The sequence below is a fragment of the Capsicum annuum genome, chromosome 2 (assembly GCF_002878395.1).
Source record: "Capsicum annuum cultivar UCD-10X-F1 chromosome 2, UCD10Xv1.1, whole genome shotgun sequence".
Classification (NCBI taxonomy): Eukaryota; Viridiplantae; Streptophyta; class Magnoliopsida; order Solanales; family Solanaceae; genus Capsicum; species Capsicum annuum.
The window spans coordinates 25,224,671-25,240,465 of NC_061112.1; positions in this window are offsets into that span (position 1 = coordinate 25,224,671).

Consider the following 15,795-nt stretch of genomic DNA (forward strand, 5'->3'; position numbering starts at 1 on the left):
CATAGTTGCACTATGTATGTATATCCCGTATTATTCTTAGCTCAGTTTAGCTCCTAGTTGCACACATAAGAGGCTTAAAACCTAAAAATTTCACTAAGTGTTGGGGACCTAGTCATTTTTAAGGTCTCTTAACTTTGAGGATTCTTAAATTAATCTTCCCGACCATATGATGTTGTTTTTTGAGTTAATTCATGTTTAGGGGTATTAAGAGCATGTCTCAGAGAAGTTTTGGATTTTTCGAACAAGGATTGGGTCATGTTTGGATCATAATTTTAGTAGCTTATTGTGATAGTGCCACATCGTGGTGCTAATACTAATGGTACGCCTATCGCATCGTGGTGATAATTCAATTCATAGCCCAGTTATGAATTTATATGCCTGTGGGGAAATTGTGTCTTTGCCCTATAAGCCAAGTCATCATATCACGACTTGTATCACTAGTTAGAGCGTAATTTCCTTTCTTCTTTACTTCTCCTATTAAAGAAACCCTATTTATCTCCCAAGAACATCTATTACATTACTTTCTCTCCTAGGAAATTAGGAATTCAAGTTCCCAAATCCACGAACCTTCAAAAAAGCATCAAGATTGGTGTTTCTCTTCCAAGATTAAGGGGTAAGGTATGTGTGATGTTCATCCATGAGCCCTTTTAACACATTGAGTCCAAGAACCCCTTTTTGATTTTAAATTATGAGATTTTACATGATTATGCTGAACTATTTTCATGAATCTTTTGTTATTTCTACTTCAAGATAAGATTATAAATGTTTTCAAGTGGAATAGATTATAGTATATTTTGAATGTTGTAGTTCCCGTATCATGATCATGTGAGTCAGAATAAATCCGTTATTTATACTTTTTGTCATGTATTCATGCTATCTCCTCAAGTTTAAAACCATCCCCATGTTAAAGTTTTGATCTTCATGTGTTTGATGAATTGTCAAAGTGATGCGTTTTGAATAATGATCCCCTATTATGGTTTCAAAGTTTTTATATGTCCTTATTGTAATTTCCATTAAGTGTTGGTGGGTTATGAACACCCAATACCTAGTTGTTTACATAATTTTAATATCTTCAGAATGATTTGAGATAAACTATTAGCATTGTTATTCAGTCAGTTATTTATGATCAGTTGTTTGTTCAGTTAAGCGTAATTTATTCCGGTAATCAGTAACAGTTTAGTTAGGAGTAGGATTTTTGACCGAGTGAACCTATGGATGAGAGCTCACCCGTCAGTTAGGAGTAGGTCCTTAGTAGGAGTCCCTAAGTTCCAAAACTATGTAGTCAATGTAGGATTATGAGATGTCACCTGCCTGTTTAGGACTAAAACTCTCTTAGGGGTCACCCGCAAGTTTAGGACTGACTCTTTAGTCATTTGGTACACCAGATTAGTGGATCCACACGACCAGTATTAGTACCTGTGGAATGGTACTTACATCTTTCCAATTGGATTATAGGTTAGACCCCAGTTAGCTTAAATTGGGGTATGTCAGTTATGATACCTCTCACAGTCTTAGTACAATACTCAACACATATTTTAGTTCAGGTTTGTTTGACCAAAACATATTGTAAAGACCCGGACTACCCTCTAGTCGTCATAAGGTGCTTGGAACGACAAGTGATCCCAAGCTAACCTATGAGCTACCATACTATTAAGCAACTGAATTATAACATAATAAATAGTTATTCTATTATACAAAACCATAATCATACTGACAATCTAAAATAGATACACTACTCATAATACTTTACAATCTAATAAATTTGAAAAATGAAACTAAAATCACATGACCGACTCTGAATGACATCTATGAATCCTCTACTACACTGACATAGATAGTTGGGACATGCCTCAAACTACAACTAATCAAGACACATAGAAAATAAAGAAAATTTACATGAACTAAAACTGTCTGGAGTTCCCGAAGTAGAACTCATCACTTGCTGGCTAGAATTTGTAACGGTCTGATCATGATATACAGGCTATAATTAGTACCTATATTATGAAACAATGTAGCCACACAAACATATATGTGGATCAGTACTTATGGAATTTACTGAGTATGCAGGGGTGAATGCAATAAGTAAAATTAATTTAATACATAATCGTAAAACATGCATGCTAAGTGTAAGTAGACTCACCAATTGGCTGGAATAAACTGAAAACAGAAATATTTTAAAGCATGAGTGACAACCATTCTCTGATAAGATTGTGAATCTCTACACTTAGTTTCTGTGAAACTTTACTTTACTAATATAAGTATAACTGAAGCTGGGATTTGATAAAAACATAGATATTGTATGAATAAATGGTCTAAAACTATGTGACGGAGACTGATATAAATTGAGGATCTAAATATACAATCACATTGAACATGAATACATAAACATACTAACTTATCCAATTAGTTGAATATCTAATAGCTGAATACTGAGTATGTAAGAATAAACTGTACTTAATATGAATAAATGGACTGAAACTTTAAAGTATTATACATATGAGGAAGGGACAGACTAATTAACATGAGATAACTGATCATGAATTTATGAAAACATTATTATTTGAGAAAGTAAGACCAAGCATATAACATGATTCAAAAATAGTCTATAAACTGAGGTACTGAAATACTGATAACTGTATGCTATGGTCAAGCAAACCTAAAACTAAACTGAGTTACAGATCTGATTACTAGACTGAGATTGTGATTGAGACTGTAACTAAGACTGTAATTGATAATGTAACTGAGACTATAATTGGAACTGAATACTGAGTTCTGATAGCTGCGATTATTGATAACTAAGTTACTGATAATTGGGTGACTATTTTTGATAGTCCTAATTTTGTAGACCTTAACTAATTTCTATACTGAGTCTGTAACTGAAACTGAAACTATGGGAAGTAATCATCTAACTGACATGCCCCTCTCTAAAAGGATTAAGGTATAACCTGTAACCCTAGTTGAAAGGGTATCAGTATCATGCTATGGGTAAAGACAATGATGTGAGTTAACCCTCTCTGACAGGAAGAGATTTCGTTAACCCTTGCTGGCAGGAAAACTCATATAAGATGTATTAACCCTAGTATGGTAGGAATATATGTTAACCTATGCTGGCTATGTAGTTCTGTAATGCAGGGATTGCTACTAAGGGTCAAACCCTCTACTGGCAGGAATGCCCCAATCCTTGGGTTTGTTCGGTGCTGAATCTTTCTCCCAACTGAAATAGACACTGAACTGATTTCTAAACCTTACTAGGATAGACTCAACTATTAATGATCGTGTTAACTAACTGAACTGGATTGAGTTCACTAAGTTCTGATGTCTGACTGAATACACTGAGTTCTATACCGACTGAGTAATACTAATCATGAAATTACTGACTATTCTGTAACTACTGTAGCTCTAAGTAAACAGCTAGATTTTTGAACATAGAATACCCCCAAGACTCGATTGCATGGAAAGTAAAGCATAACATAATCTTGAAAAGCATAGTCATAGTCAATTGTTTACAATTCATTCACTGCGATATTTTATCAAACACTTAGAGGTTATGGACTTGAACATGAATGAAAACACATGGTAACGTGTCATGATTACCCCATTCAATTTACAACGACATTCTATCAAGCACGTGGAGATTAATACTTTAATATGGGACCATTCGCCAAACATATGGGGATCATGAACTTGGACATGGAAATATCTTAAACTTAGAAGCATAGCATGATTACATAACTAAAATAATGAATTGGGGGATTCACCTGTAATTCGCTTTAAATAGGACATGGGTATTTCATCAAAACATGTAAAGTTCATAACTTGAATATAAGAGTGTCTTAATCATGAGGGAATAATAGAGTTACATGGCATAATTCATAACTCGGGGATTCATCTTGAATTTGACTTAACATGATATGGAAATTTCATCAAACATGTGGAAGGCATGAATTTAAAATATGAAAATATTGCTAAACATCATGAATTTAGAATGTATCATGGAATTTACTTGAATAAAGCATGGAAAATTCAAATTCATAGCATGAGGAATTTAAAATCTTTCATGGAATCATAAATGGGCTGAATTGAATTAAAAACATCATGAAAACATGAAATTCAATCTTTCTTGAACATACAAAATATCATAGTAATGGAAAATTCATTCTTTAATTTAAAAAAAAAAAAGAGTTTTTGGGCTCCATGGGTGAAAGAGGACCCATGGATGAACTCCCACAAACGTTAAAGCTTTATTCTTGAAGGAGAAACACAATCTTGAAAGCATTCCTGAATTGGAAATCTTGAGTTCTTGCTTTTCTTGTAGAAAAATTAATGAAGTTATTGATGTTCTTGAGGGGTCTAGGATTTTTCATTGAGAGAAAATATGAATAATTGAGTGCATATTGCTTTTGGGGGCTAAAATTAAGTGTTATGGGCGGATTTGGGTGAGCGAAAGTGACCAAAGTGCCCCTAGAACCTCGATAAACTGAAATAGCATGTGAAATAGTTTCGTAATGCGCATGCCAACGCGTTGTGTCGCTATCGCATAAGCTTACTTCCTCACACGAAAAATACCATAATTTTTAACTCGGGTATCGAATTTTGGAAAAAAATTTATCATTGAAAAGATAATTCAATTTTCTACAATTTAGTGGTTCTTGATATACAAAATTTTATGTATATAAATACTTATACACATTTAAAGTAGACCCTTATAGAATTGAATGCCAAACTTTGGACGAATCAAAGGCTCTAAGCTCAACTTTGTTCAAAGTGATTCTTATGAACTTTTTTTTACCTCAAAAGTAAATCAACCATGAGGATAAAGATCATGAAACTTATATTCATATGGAAATCATTTGGATTATAGCTTTTGCATGTAGGAATGATGGTTCAAAGATTAGCCCAAAAATGCGGGGTATTACACATATAGATTACTAGATATTCAGTTATTAGATTTGAGAAAAGACATGATTTTTCCCCTAAACTTGTCCGCTCAACTCACTTTAGCACTTAAACTAATTTTTTGTTTATTTACCCCTCTTAACATCTTTAAAGTGTATTATTTTTACCCCTCAAAACTAAATATCACTCTCACAATGGAAAGTGTGTTACACTCGCCTACACATCAACGCCACATCAAATCCACATCAGAGCCACATCATTGCCACATAAGAAATTACTATTTCTCAAAAAAATATTTAATCCCCCATACATTATTTTTATATATTTTTTAAAATAAAAAATATATATGCACTATTTTATTTATATAAATATATTTATATATATATATATATAATTATATATATATATATATATATATATATATATCCACCCACACCCATTATCTTTCTTCTTCACATACCCTACCATATCCGCCCACCCCGCCCTCTCTATGTTTTCTCCTTTCCATCCCTCACCCCCACCCCTACCTTTAAAATGCAAGCCCCCCCATCCTCTTCTTTCAGCACCCCAACCCCTAGTTTTCCAATTGAATCTCAATTGTTTTTTCAAAAAAAAAAAAAGTTCATTTTTTTAAGTAGACAAGTGGGTCTTCTTCTTCCATAGTCTTGGACCAAAGAAAACATAGTAGATAAATTGTAACTATAACATTGATTGTGAGGGCTGAAGATTTGGTTTTGAAACAAGATAATCACTATGATGATCTCAGACCAATCACATAGTTTGTTAATTATTGTCTTCAAAATCAGAAAAAAGCAAAGCCAAAAAAAATCTCTATTTTTTTCAAAGCTTTCAGCTGAAGGGTGATTTTTTTTCTTTCTTTTGGATATAAGAATTTTGAATTATTACATCTTAATTATTACATCTTGTGTCTGATTAATTACCATCTTGAAAGTGTTTATGGAGAATGTGTGTGGAATTGTTAATAGGGAAATTAATGGTTGAAGAAAACGGGTGAAGTTGTTAATGGGAGAATTAATGGTTGAAGAAAAAGGGTGAGGTTGTTAATGGAGAAATTAATTGTTTAAGAAAATGGATGATATTGTTAATGGGGAAATTGATGGTTTAACAAAAATAAGTATTGTTGTTCTTGATCAATTAGAGAAGAAAACAGTGTAGGGTGTGGGTGTGGGTTGCCATGAGGGGGGTGGGGGCATTGAAGAAGAAGGATATTTTTTTAATGTATATTAAAATAAAAAGTGGGATTACATTAGTTTTTAATTAAAAAATTGTAGTTTTTTTCTTTTATAATAAATAAATGCGACCCTTTTCTTAAAAAAAAAATGCCACATCAGCTTTAGGGGTCAAACAAATAAACCTTAAAGATGTTAAGATGGGGTAAATAAACAGAAGTGAAGTTTAAGTGCTAAAGTGAGTTTGGAGGACAAGTTCAGGGGAAAAAAGATGTTTTTTCTCATTAGATATTAGTATTTCAATTTACTGATTATTTTATAAATATGATATGCTTGGTCTTGCATTCTTAGATATTTAAGCTTTCATGCATTCATGTTCAGTTATTTCATACTATTCAGACTGTCATTAATTTTGGCACAGTTAACCCTTATATTTTATCCTAACCTCATCTCATATACCAGTACATTCAAAGTACTGAGCACATACTCATCTTAGCGCTATGATTTTTAATATCATAGGTTTGGATACTCAGTTTCCTGACTATAATTTGATATTTCAGCATTACTCAGCAGGAGCAGTAGTGAGTCATCATCTATCAGGGACATATTTGATTGTTTCATTTATTTTAGTAGTTCAATATTTTTATTTAATCGGAGTTAGTTGGGGGCTTGTCCCATCAACTCCTCAACCAGTTTGTGGCTTTTAGACATTCAGACAGTTAGATAGACAGATGTTTTAGACTTGTGATTCAGTTTTATTTTCAATATTTAGACCTTATGTCTTATCAGTTGTTTTCTACATATGTCCTTTATTATTATAATACTAAGTGCTCACAACAGGTACCAACTCATAGGTTAGCTTGTAATCACTTATGACCGTAAGCACTGTTGTCACGACTAAGGGGTAGCCTCAGTTCATGACAAAACATGGTATCAAAGCTTGAGATTTTACAGTGTCCTAGGGATTCTAAAAGCCATGTTGAGTAGAACCTTGTGCATGGGTGTAAAGCACAACATACTTATGGACAAGAGGATATTATACGTTTTAGGAAAAGTTTCTCTTCTTTTAGTATTCATGTCATACGAAAGAGAATAAGCACTATTAAAACTTTTTTTTGACTCATCTTTTATTTTGTTATAGACAATACCTCCTTAAAGAAAAAATGGAAGAAAGAACAGAAATTAGCCTGCACCACCGCTTATTTAGAAATATCCCTTGAATAAGCATGTCACTCACTTCGAATTTAGAGTTTCCTTCACTACCTTAACTCACTTAGTAGCTGCTCAGAACAATCAGCAGGCTACTGATCTAACTAATCCAATGGCAAATACAGCTGCAGTTACGATTTATGATTTTACCTAGATGAATGCACCTTTGTTTTTGGGATCCAAGTTTGAGGAGGATTCGTAGGAGTTTGTTGATATGGTTTAGAAGGTGATAGATATTATGGGTGTCACTTCAAGTGAGTGTAAAGAGTTTGTTGCATATCAGTTGTATGATATAGCTCACACTAACTATAACTAGTGGTAGGAGAATAAGGGTGTCAAAGCAGGACCTGTAGAGTGAGAGGAATTTGCCACAACTTTCGTAGACAAGTTCTTTCAACTAGAGTTGAGGGAATCTAAGGTACAAAATTTTATAAATTTAAAGCATGGTTCTATGAGTGTGGAAGAGTACTCGCTTAAGTTTATTCAGTTAGCGAGGTATGCTCCTAATGTCCTAATGTGGTGGCTGACAATAGGTCTAGCATAAGTAAGTTTGTTTCTAGTGCAGCTGATAGTATAGTCACGGAGTGTAAGACTACCATGTTTATTAAGGAGATCGTCTTATCTAGGCCTATGGTTCATACATAACAGATTGAGGAAGAAAAAATTAAGGAGAAATTGAAAGAAAATAAGAGGGTCAGAGCATGTTGTTTTAATTTCTTTCAGTTGAGGTTAGATGGTGGTAACTATCCTCAATTCTATTAAAATTTTTTAGCTCCAGCTCCATCTTCAAATAGTGTGCCAGTGCTAAAGTTTAAGAATGATAGTTGGGATAGGGCACTATGCTTTAAGTCCTAGGGAAGTATGAACAGTGATCGTACTAACCCACTTTACCAAAAATATGATAGGAATAATCAGGGTGCTCGCAAAGTTGGTAGTGATGTGTGTTTTTATAATGCCCCAAAAATATATCCCGAGACTTCACATGGTTATTGGAACCACAAGTGATACCAAGCTAACCCATGAGCTAGCATACTGTTACACAACTGAATATTAACATACTAAATAGTTGTTCTGTTGTGTGGAAACATAATCATACTAAATATCCAAAATAGATACAATACTTATAAAGCTTTACAATTTGATAAATCTAAAGGATGTAACTGAAATTTACAAAATTGACTCTGACTGACCTTAATGAAGCCTCTACTATACTGACAATAGATAGGTGAGACATGCATCCAACTACCACTAATCAATACATATGAAAAATAAATAAATTGTACATAAACTAAAATTGTCTAGTGTTCCCGAAGTAGGAGAACTCATCACCAGCTGGCTAAAAGTAGCAACTGTCTGATCATGATGTGCGGGCTATGATTAGTACTTACATTATGAAACAATGTAGCCACACAGACGTATATGTGAATTAGTACTTCTGGAATGTACTGAGTATGTAGGGGTAAATGCAATAAGTAAAAGTGATTTCATACATAATCATAAAACATGCATGCTAAGTGTACGTAGACTCACCAATAGGCTAGAATAAACTAAAAACTGGTATATCTTAAAGCATGAGTGACAAACATTCTCAGATAAGATGGTGAATTTATACACTTATTTTTTGTAAAACTTTAATGATATAAGTATAACTGAAGTGAAAACTGGCATGTAAACTTGGACCATTAGTATGGATAACTGGACTAAAACTGTAGAGTATTATGCATATGAGAAAGGAACTGACTGAGAAACATGAGGTAACTGATCATGAATTCTAGATGACTGTATTATCTGAGAATGCAAGACCAAGCGCGTTACATGATTCTGAAATAGTCTGTAAATTGAGGTATTGGAATACTAATAACTGAATAATTTATAATTCTACACGATGGTCAAGCAAACTTGAAACTAAACTGAGTTACTATTTTGAATTTCGGACTAGAACTGGGACTGAGACTGTAACTAAGACTATAACTGAGATTATATACTGATTTTTGATAACTAATTAACTAATGTCTAAGTTTACTAATACTGTATTATTGATAAATAGTAGACTATACTATCAGTCCTATTTTGTAGAACTTTACTGAGTTCCATATTGAGCAGAGTGACTATATCTGATAGGCCTAAATCTGTAGAACTGAACTAAGATTAGTACTGAGTCTGTAATTGAAATTGTAAGAAGTAATCATCTCACCGACATGCCATTTTCTAAATAAATTTAGTGCCCAACATGTAACCCCAGTTGAAAGGGTATCAGTATCATGCCACGGGTAAAGAGAATTAAAGAAATACCCTCATCTGGTAGGTACTCTTATGAGAATGGTGGAACCCTCAACTAACAGGTTAAAAAACTTCATCATCCCACATCTAGAAATTTTGATGTCTCAACCTACGCTGGCTACATAGTTCTAGAATGCAAGGATTGCTTCTAAGGATCACACCCTCTACTGCCAGGTGAGCCCCTATCCTTTGGTTCACTCGGTGCTGAACCCTACTCCCAACTGAATAGATACTGAACTGATTGCTAGACTGTATTGGGTTTGACTAAACTGTTACTGAATATATTAACTGACTGAATACTACAGAGGTCTAAATCAAATACTGAATACTACTGAGGTCTGAACTGAATACTGAATACTACTGAGGGCTGAACTAAATACTGAATGCTACTGAGTTCTTAACTAAATACTGAATGCTACTAAAGTTTGAACTAAATACTAAATACGACTGAGGTCTGAACTGAATACAAAATACTACTGAGGTCTGAACTGAATACTGAATACTACCGAGGTCTAAACTAACTGAGTACATTGAGTTCTATTAACTGACTGAGTTTATAGAGTTCTGCAAGTTGACTGAGTCCTACCGAGTTTTGTAACTGATTGAGAGTACTACTGATCGTGATATGACTGATACTATTCTGTAAATGACATTGGCTCTAGGTAAACAGCTAAATTTTCAGGTATTAAATTCCCCCAGGACTCTATAACATGAAAATAAAGAATTGCACGATCATAATAGGATAACAATCATCAATTTTTCATAATTCATTCACTGAGACTTGTTATCAAATACTTGGAGGTTATGGACTTGTACTTGAATGAGAAGACATGGTAACATTTCATGATTACTCTATTCAATTCACAAGGAGATTAATACTTGCACTTGGGAATATCTTAAAACATGGGAGCATAGCATGGTTACTTAACCAAAATCGTGGATTGGGGGAATTTACATGAATTTTATTTGAAATAAGGCATGGACATTGAGTCACAACATATAAGGATCAAACACGTGGAAAACATGAACTTAAAACATGGAAATATTTCTAATTGTCTTGAATATAGGATCCACTATGGAATCGAACTAAAACTCTTAGGATGTGATATGTAAGCCTTTGTTCAAAATCATTTTTGTAGGCATTTCATCAAACACTTGTAATTCATGGTTTTGGTTAAGCATGGGAATAGTTAAAAATAATAGTAATAGCATGATTTCACCTCTAAAATCATCAATTAGGGTTTAAATTTAGCAAAAAATACCATTCAAACATGTAAGGTTCAACATCACCAACAATTTCATGGAAACATGATATAAGCTTGAGATTCATGAATATTTATAAGCAAATATTCATGGGAACATATAAAGATTATGACTTTAAACTTGAAATTTGGGTTTTGGGCTCCATGGTGAAAGAGGGCCCATGGATGAACTCCCACATACCTCAATTTTTTGAGAATTGTGAAGAAAGCTTGAATCTTGGAATCTTGAATGATGAACTTGTGAAAGAAACTTCATTCTTGATTTTTTTCTTGAAGGTTTATAGAACTAGGAAACTTTAACCCTTGGATTTTTGAATAAATATTAAATTAAAAACTTAAATCCTTTAGTTATTGAGTAAAAACTTGAACTTTGTTCATGGTGGAAAAAAGGGAGGGTTTACGTGAGTTTTGATGATGAAAAGTGGGCAAATATTTCCCTTTGGGGTGTTATAGATTATCCATTGGATATTTGGGGTCGAGGGGAAAGGACCAAAGTGTCTCTTGACCCTTAAGAAGCTAAAACTGTAGGGGAATATCCCCCACTTCACGACCCCTAGTTGGGTTAAGTATCGCTCATGACGCGACCCCTATTTGGGTCAAGTAGCCATCGTGTTGTGAGGCTATTACGACCCCTTATTGGCTCACACGAAAAAACTGCATAACTTTTTGCTCGAGTATCGGATTTTAGTAAAATTACCATAGTTGGAAAGCTAATTCAATTATATACAATTTGGAGGGTCTTGAGCTGAAAAATTTTACGTAAATAGAAAATTATATATGTTTAAAGTTGACCCTTGTAGAATTGAATATCATACTTTGGACGAATCAAAGGATCTTTCCTCAACTTGGCTCTAAATGACTTCTATGAATATTTTTAACCTCATGAGAATTTCACAAACTAGTATAAGGATCATGAAATATATATTTAAATGAGAATCACTCGTATTGTAACTTATACACGTAAGAATGATGATTCAAAGACTAGCCCAAAAATGTAGGGTATTACATTATCTCCCCCTTGGGAATATTCATCCTCGAATAAGACTGTTACACTGAGAGTGTTGTATGAAGGTAACTGAAATCATATTCTCAACATGACTGACTTGGAACATGATTGCATAACTGATTCTCAAAAATGATACATAAACTGAATATCATGAACTAAACTGATTTCTTGAATACATGCAATGGCATAAGAATAATTGTAAGTATTGGATAGAAATGAGAGACTCAATTGATGAGTAACTATTACTTCAAGCTGGATCCTCTTTTGTGAAGAAAATGAAAGGTTTAGGACATGAATGATTGGGGTATTACATATCCCCCTTGATATAATTCGCCCCCCTAATGATACTGACTTGGTTGAAATACTAAAGAAAGACTGAGATAATGTACAGGACACTTATGAATGGAATCATGGTTGAATATCTGGAATCCAAATCTAATGACTGACGCATAAACTGAACTAAATTTATGACTTGCATGGTCTTGAATGAATTACCTTATGAACTTGTCTGTCTGACTGCTAGACTGGATTGCTGGCTATACTGACTGAATTATACTAAAAGCTTATACTCCACTGTACACTCCACTTGTATACCAATATGAAGTTTAAGCCTATCTGCATAACTATACATGAACTTGTAGGCATACAACCACAAAAGCATCTTCTCATTTTCTCTAAACCTCTATCCTTAAAACTTTCATGCACAAGCCCAAAAAGCACACATAGAATTTTAACTAATCATGACATAAGGAGAGGTCACTGAAAGGTTAGAACATGAGGACCTAAAACATAAAAGAATAACTTTGACAATCAACTGAGGCCTGATGAATAGAGTATCAATGACATAAATTTGTCAGAGAGGTCTGAATTGAGGACATACGTGACATAAACTAAATTTTGCTAATAATTAGAGGTGTAGCATAAGAACTTGGAACGGAACATACTATAAAGCATAGGTACATGATTCATGAGCTGCATGACCTGAGTTTGGAGTTCATGATTTCATGAAATATGTTTTGTACTGCTAAGTAAACTAGAACTCCTTACACCAGGAACTGAAAGCGTACCTGAGTTTTCTATAAAGTGCATGATTAAGAGTTGTGATGATGGAGCTGACAATTTAGGCATGAGTAGATATTATGCTGGCTAAAAAAAATTGCACTGAGATAATAATAGGTTGGGAATCATCCTCCCTTATTACTTTTCTACACGCTGGAACTAATATTAGAATCTGAGAGCCTAACTTGGTTACTTGTTCAATCATCTCCCCCTTAGCTTTAAGCCATCATCTTAAGTCTATGACCACTTTACTAAACTCTAAACTAAACTTCAATCACTTTACTCTAGAGTCTAGTGCATAATAATACACATGAATGATAAACTCATCCACAACATCATACGTAATCTCAAATCAACAACTTAAATGCTTCCATACATAGTTCAAGCCTACTGATTCACCTTTTGTATAACTACTCCCCGAAATATATAATCTGCTCAATCTGGCTAACATTATCCCAGCTCTACTACTGCGAAACTTCTTGGTTCATGATTCTAACTCTAGATCACATACTGAAAAAATTATTCTGAGAAGAAATCTAAAAGCACATCTAACTTTAGCGTAATGAATTATTTTCATGAACATGAATGAAATATTTCAAACTTTAGGACATGAAGGCACTAATGGGATACTTCCTGAGCCAACATCTAATCCCATAACTATCTATAGAGAGTGGCTGAGAAAACTCTATTTGTAAGATCTTAAGCTTCACTATTTCTATCACCTCAAAACTAAGGTCGAGTTAGCATGAATAGTGTGAGATGAGGATCTGCATAAATTTCATAGATAATACTTCTACTGCCTGATCTGAGACTTGAAAGAAGGGAAATATTTCTTAAATGCCTTGTAGCCTCTCAAAGAAAAGTACAATCGTCTCTGTAACATTCCTTAAGACTCTACTAGACACGGCTTCATAGACACCCTAGGACCATTGAACTCTGTACTCTGATACGAAGTTTGTAATATCCCAACAATCTGTCCTGATACGTCATATGTTGTTTGAAACCACAAATGATCCCAAGTTATCCCATAAGCTGGCATACTATTAAGCAAATAAATTATAACATAATAAATAGCCGTTATGCTGTGCGGAAACATAATCATACTAAATATATAAAATAGATACAATACTGATAAAGCTTTACAATCTGATAAATGTGAAGGATGAAACTGAAATTAACATAACTGACTTTGATAGACATCCATGAAGCCTCTACTATACTTACAATAGATAGTTGGGACATGCCTCTAACTACCACTAATCAATACACATGAAAAATAAATAAACTATACATGAACTAAAACAGTTTGGAGTTCCCAAAGTAGGAGAACTTATCACCAGTCTGATCGTGATATGCGGGCTATGATTAGTACCTATATTATGAAAAATATAGCCACACAGACGAATATGTGAATCAGTACTTTTGGAATGTACTGAGTATGCATGGGGAATGCGATAAATAAAACTGATTTCGTACGTAATCATAAAACACGCATGCTAAGTATAAGTAGAATCAGAAATAGGATGGAATAAACTGAAAACCGGTGTATCTTAAAGCATGAGTAACAAACATTCTTTGATAAGATGGTGAATCTCTACACTTGGTTTCTGTAAAACTTTACCTTAATGATATAAGTATAGCTAAAGCTGAATACTGGGCATGTAAAACTAGACTATACTTAGTCTGGATAACTAGAATGAAACTGTAGAGTATTATGCATATGATAAAGGGACAGACTAAGTAACATGAGGTAACTGATCATGAATTTATAAAGGCTTTATTATCTGAGAATGCAATACCAAACGCATAACATAATTCTGAAATAGTCTATAAACTGAGGTATTAGAATATTGATAATCGAATAATTGATAACTATACGTGATGGTTAAGCAAACATGAAATTGAACTGAGTTACTGATCTGAATATCAGACTGGGAGTGGGATTGAGACGGTAACTAAGACTATAGCAAAGACTATAACTGAGACTGTAACTGAGATTACATACTGAGTTCTAATAACTGATAGACTAATATCTGAGTTTACTGATACTGTATTATTAATAAATGGGAGACTATATCAAATAGTCCTATTTCTGTGGAACTTTGTTGAATTTTATATTGAGCTGAGTGACTATATCTAACAAGCCTAAATCTGTAGAACTGAACTGAGTTCTATACTGAGTCTAAAACTAAAACTGCGGGAAGAAATCATCAAATCGACATGCCCCTTTTTGAATAAATTTAGGGTTTAACCTATAGCCCCAGTTGGAAGGGTGTCAGTACCGTTCCAAAGGTAAAGAGAACTAAAGAGATGCCCTCATCTTGAAGGTAGTCTAATAAGAATGGTGTAACCCTCAGCTGACAGGTTAAAACACTTCATCATCCATTATCTGGAAGTTTTAATGTATCAACCTATGCTGGCTACATAATTCTTGAATACGAGGATTGCTTCTAAGGATCACACCCTCTACTGGTAGGTGAGCCCCCATCCTTTAGTTTACTCGATGTTGAATCCTACTCCCAACTAAATAGACACTGAACTGATTGCTAGATTGTATTGAGTTTGACTGAACCATTACTGTTTATGTTAACTGACTGAATTCTACAGAGATCTAAATCGAATATTGAATACTACTGAGGTATGAACTGAATATTAAATACTATTGAGGTCTGAACTGAATACTGAATGCTACTGAGGTCTCAACTAAATACTGAATGCTACTGAGGTCTCAACTAAATACAAAACTGTAACACCCCAATTTGCTGAACCGAAATGCTACACGATGCTCATGACTTCAAGGGACCACAAGCTAACCCGTGACTAATATTTGTACCTGTATACAACAAATCATAATGTATTAATACGGAATACATGGAACTGTTAGGCCATAAGA